This window comes from Sinocyclocheilus anshuiensis, unplaced genomic scaffold (assembly GCF_001515605.1).
Source record: "Sinocyclocheilus anshuiensis isolate Anshui unplaced genomic scaffold, SAMN03320099.WGS_v1.1 scaffold1415, whole genome shotgun sequence".
Lineage (NCBI taxonomy): Eukaryota > Metazoa > Chordata > Actinopteri > Cypriniformes > Cyprinidae > Sinocyclocheilus > Sinocyclocheilus anshuiensis.
Genome location: NW_015536595.1, coordinates 273297 through 279206, shown reverse-complemented (window position 1 = coordinate 279206; position 5910 = coordinate 273297). Strand labels below are relative to the sequence as shown.

The 5910-nt window shown below is 32.0% G+C and overlaps 1 protein-coding gene across 1 annotated transcript in view; it reads right to left on the bottom strand.

Annotated features, from left to right (window-relative positions):
• Window positions 1-5910, bottom strand: part of dnajc17 (DnaJ (Hsp40) homolog, subfamily C, member 17) — a 60729-nt gene that overhangs the window by 831 nt on the left and 53988 nt on the right. The gene's annotated exons all lie outside the window — the stretch shown is intronic.

Genomic DNA, 5910 nt, shown 5'->3' with positions numbered 1-5910 from the left:
AAAAAAAAAAAAAACCCGCTTCAGGAGATTTTTGAGTTTTCTCAACTTTTTGTTGTATAAACTGAAAACAAAACAAGTTGAGAAAACAAGTTGAAAAATCTCCTGAAGCTGGTTGCCTTAAACTTTGAAGTTTTCTCAACTTTTGATTTTTTTATACAGTGTAATCACACTGCAAAAAGTGCTGTTCTTCCTCAGTGTTTCTGTCTTGTTTTCCAGAGCAAATGTCTTAAGTACCTTAAATCAAGATACATTTACTTGAGAAGCGAAAAATAAGTCTTGTTTTCTGATGAATTGATCAAAATGAAGTGAGTTTATGGTTAAAAAGAGCAAATATCTGCCAGTGGGTAAAAGGGCAGAAACCCTGCAAGAGGAAAATGGAATTGATGAATGGATTTCTGTAATGTATTAACTTGATCTTAAATAGAAATAGACTGATACAAATAGCCAAATGTGATTGTATTGTAGATATACAGTGCACTGTTCAAATGTTGAATGTTGAAAATGTAATGCTGCATCGAAAAATTTTATTTGGCTCAATTAAATTACGTGAACTAAATGTGTTTAACATTTGCATTTTAACTGCTCCAAGTAAAAATTCTCAATGCATTTTCAATTTTAAGTTTTGACCTCCAGAATCTATTACAGTGTAAGAGTATAGAGATATAAAATTAATGCAGTAATAGATCAAAATCATTTCATTTTCACAGGACAAAGTTTGCATCTCAAGAAAATGTATCGTGATTTAATTTATTGTGATCTTTAGTTATTTATATTGGAATACAAAAAATACAGAGGAAGATTTTTTTTTTGTTGTTGTGCATGCAATATTTAATGCCATGAATTTAAGACTTTCTGCTCCTTAATTTGTGATAATCTGCATTAAGACTTTTTAAGAAACCCTGACGCACACAAACACAATCAGAAAATCTGGAACAAACAGCATCAGTATCACAGTATCACTGGTGTAAAAACCCCATCAAAGGCTTTGGCCTGGTTTGGATCAGAAATCTGACTCAGATCTTCTAGAAAGTGGAATTTGTTGTAGTTCCTGTTGTGTTTTGGGTCACTGCTGTCTGATTCAGCATTAGATCACACACACAAACATCTCAGGAATCACCTTCAGTGCAAATGTAATGCAGCGCCACAAACCCCGAAACCTGAGCAACAACAGCTTATTACACTCAACAAAACTGGAATGAGCTCACAGCAATTAAAGATCATTAATCAACACACTGGATTGTCGGTCAGCCAATCAGAAGCAAGAACACACAGCTGTAGGACTAAATATATCAGTATTATATGACAAATTGATTAATCAGGACACCAAAATGTTATAATTTGAAACCATAATTTCATAATTGTCAATATCATTGCAAAACAAATGACTATATCCAAGTTTACCTGTGTACATAAACTTACATAAACCTATATCTACTAACAGCTAATCTCATCTGGTTGATGTTCATATCTTATTGTCCAGCTCTAACCTGATCAATCTGACTCAAAGACATTAAGAGCCATGATTTAAGGATGTTTAGATATTTATATTAGAATACAAAGCAAAAATACTGAGGAAGATATTAATTTTTAGCAATGCATGCAACATTTAATGGCACAACTTTATAAATTTAAGACTTTTGGCTTTGATTTAGGACCTTAATTTTTAAAAATTTGACTTTTTAAGATCTGCAGAAACCCTGCAAGAGGAAAATGGGACACAGTTATTTTTGCGCCTGACCTTATTGAATATGCATTTGTAGAGTATTCAAATTAATCATGCAACGTGTTTTACTAAGGTTTGCGTTTGTCAAATAACTGGCATTTGCGCCATTATTTAACGCCCAAAAAAAGCATGTCCGGGACACGGCATCACAGTATGGTGAGGGGCGTAACATTTCCGTCACACGCTTGAGGTATTCGGCCAATCACAACGCACTGGATAGCTGGCCAATCACAGCACACCTCGCTTTTTCAGACCAATGAGCTTTGTAAAAATCGACGTGTTTCAGAAAGGCGGGGCATAGAGGAGAAACAATAATGTACAGTATGTGGAAAATAATGTGGTTTTTGAATCTTGAACCGCATAAACACATTTCATTACACCAAATACACAACATAATGTTCTTTTTAGCAACATCATATGACCCCTTTAAACTATTTTGCGCTTGAAATGGATGCAATTATAATAAGGGAGAGGATTTTTCCACACGTATTAATTTATTTTGAATGCCAGAAGAACACATTTCGTTTGCATATCATATCGTTTGTCAAGCCATGTTATTTTTAATTTGCTTCAGTAAATAAAAGACGACTTGAGTCACTCAATACCAGCTCTATCAAAACTTGCAAACCTTCATTTTTTGGCTTCCGGATCTTTTCAACGTAGGCTACTGTGGCTTCTTTATTCTTTATTTGCGACTATGCTAATTTGCGTTGCGCTTGGTAGATTGCACTGGTTGATATGTAAATGAGATGTTGCGTCTGTGCTCTTTAATTTGAGTGGAGTACAATGAACAATATATATAAAACATTTATTAAATCTTGGTCAATTTTAACATTTACTAATACATTATTAAAATGAAAAGTTGTATCAATTAATATCATTTAATAAATCTGATCTAACATGAATTAACATGAATTAACAATGAAATATACTAAGATACTAAATGTTTTTAAATGTTGTTAATGCATTAACTAATGGGACCTTATTGTAGTCTTACCATACAAATTAACATTATTAATTTCTGTAAAGCTGCTTTGAAACAATTTGTATTGAAAAAAAGAAAACTTCTGTACTGTCATTATTTTTATTTATTTACTTTTTAAATTTATTTATTTTTGTATTTTGTTGTGGTTTTGTAAAATGTAATTTCAAAACCAAATGCAATTTAAGTATACATATTTATTTATTTAATAAAAAAAAAAACAGCTCCCAACTCTTAATATATTTTAAAAACATTTAAATATTTCAAATTAAAAAAAAAAAATTGTCTGGAGCCAAATAAAAATGTTACATGAAAAATTCTTTGATCCACATCAATGACGTGGAAGTGCCATTTTTAGATCAAAAAAAAAAGAATGAATATATTATATTATATTATATTTATTATATATTGGTTTGAGACAATCTGAAATTGTTTGCTTTGCATTGAATGTACCATTAAGTATTGTCCTGTTAAATACCAATAAAACAGTTTAGATGCAAAAATTAATATTGAGCTGAATGATGTCATATAACGAGTGAAGAGAAACAGGATCAATGGCTGTGAAGGATTTAAGGCCACAGATGAAGCTGACAGCGGCTGAGAGCGAGTGCGTGTCTACAAAACCAAGACAAGCAGAGAAAGTGATTCTGCATCTGGAAGAGATGACTGGGGTCTCGCATCAACCACAGACAGAGAGTAGTGAAACAGAACAAATAAAGATAGTATTAGGAGAGGGACAGACAGCAGCACTTGCTGCGAGATACGTGTGGATGTGCCACAGCCTGAGAGACAGCAGGTGAATGTGTGTGTGTGTGTGTGTGTGTGTGAGAGAGACAGCAGGTGAATGTGTGTTGTGTCTGACCTCAATGTGTTACCCTACTGTCCACCACAGTGATCCGAAGTATTTATGTGTGTTTCTGTGGTATCAAATGTTCACGTTATAATTTGTTACAGTTTAATATTTCTAAGATCAAATGTTCACATGTTATAATTTGTTACAGTTTAAGACTTCTAAGATGTTATAATATTCTATTATTATTGTTATTATATATATATATTTTTTTTTTTTCTTTTTGTACGTGTACTAAGCTTTGGCAATATTGTATCATTTACAGTCATGCCAATAAAGCAATTTTGAATTGAAATTGAATTGAATTGAGAGAGAGAGAGAGACACACACAGAGAGGGAGAGAGAGACACACAGAGAGACAGAGAGAGAGACTAAGAGAGAGATAGAGAGACTCAGAGAGAGAGGCGAGGAGGAGCACATCATTCTGGAAGGAGGGCTGTGATTATCATTCCAGCTCCATGAGCTCAGGCTCCATCTCCCACCTAACCAGCAAATATCACGCAAGCTCAATTAAGTAAATAAACAACTGCTGCATCTTCAATAAACTAAACAAAAGCGGCATCACTTTACACATACAAACTTTCCAGAGCTCTCTGCTGAAGCCAGAGCCTGAAGCAGAGGCAGCGACCCAGTTTCCAGCAGGTCTGAACACACTGTACATCACTGCTCCAGAGTGACAGTGAAGACTTTATAATGTGAAAAAAAGATTCCATTTCAAACAAATGCTGCTCTTTTGAACTTTCACTTCACCTGTGAATCCTGAAAAATAAAATATCAACATTGATAATAATCAGAAATGTTTCTTGAGCAGCAAATCAGCATATTAGAATGATTTCTGAAGATCACGTGACACTGAAGACTGGAGTAATGATGCTGAAAATACAGCTGCGCATCACAGAAATAAATTACAGTTTAACAGATATTCACAAAGAAAACAGAGATTTTAAATTGTAAAAATATTTAACATTTTTACAGTTTTTCCTGTATTTTTAAACAAAATATTGCAGCCTTGGTGAGCAGAAGAGACTGACCCCAAAATTATGAAAGTCTGTGTCCAATCAAATTCTACAGTACTTTGATGCATGTAAATCATAGTGAAGATCACGTGTCACTGAAGACTGGAGTAATGATGCTGAAAATACAGCTGCGCATCACAGAAATAAATTACAGTTTAACAGATATTCACAAAGAAAACAGAGATTTTAAATTGTAAAAATATTTAACATTTTTACAGTTTTTCCTGTATTTTTAAACAAAATATTGCAGCCTTGGTGAGCAGAAGAGACTGACCCCAAAATTATGAAAGTCTGTGTCCAATCAAATTCTACAGTACTTTGATGCATGTAAATCATAGTAATTAATAAATAAATCATAGTAATACTAATCTATTTCAATCTTTGATTTCAAAGTAAATTGTTTACTTTTGTATGGTACAAGTTATTTTTTCATTTTGCATCTAATATTCATATTTTATTTCAGTTAACGGAAAAATAATAGGCTATGTTAATAATAGTTTTAGTTCACATTATGTATGTCATCTTTAAACTTTATTTCAGCTTTAGTAATTTTAGTACTTCAACTCAACTTACACTTACTTCAGTTCAGTGCCAAAGCAACATTTCAAATTTTTGTTTGTTTCTCTATTTTCTATATTTTATTTCAGCTTTATTTCAGTTAATAAAAATGATTTATAATAGTTTTAGGTAATAATATGTGCTTGTAATTTTTGGGCGTTTTTCTATTTAGCCTTAATTTATTTTTATTTCAGTTTTACTTTTAGAAACGTTGCTACTTAAAATTAAACTTATTTATTCGGTTGCCAAGGAAACATTTCTAATTTTTAAGTTTTTAATGTTTTCATGTAACATTTGTTTTAGTTTATTTCAGTTAACTACAATTAGTTTTAGTTAATGATATATACTTGTAATTTTCCTTTTTTTACATTTCTATATAGCCACAATTTATTTTTATTTCCGTTTCAGTAATTGTAGTACTTAAACTTATTTTAGTTTATTGCCAAGGCAATTTCTAATTTGTACGTTTTTTAGGGTTTTCATGTAATATTTATTTCCATTTCATATTTATTTAATTTCAGTTAACGATATATACTTTGAACTTTTATTAGTTTTTCATGTCTATTTAGCCTTAATTTATTTTTATTTCAGTTTTAGTAATTACATAGCACTTAAAATTAGACTTATTGCAGTTAGTTGCCAAGGCAACAACACCAAGACCTCTAATCTAACAGACATGGATTAAAATCCTGATCTGTTACAAAACCACACAAACACATGCAGGTGAATGTGATGAACTGCGTTTCTTCTGTGTCTGGCAGACGTCACACAGCCAGATAAA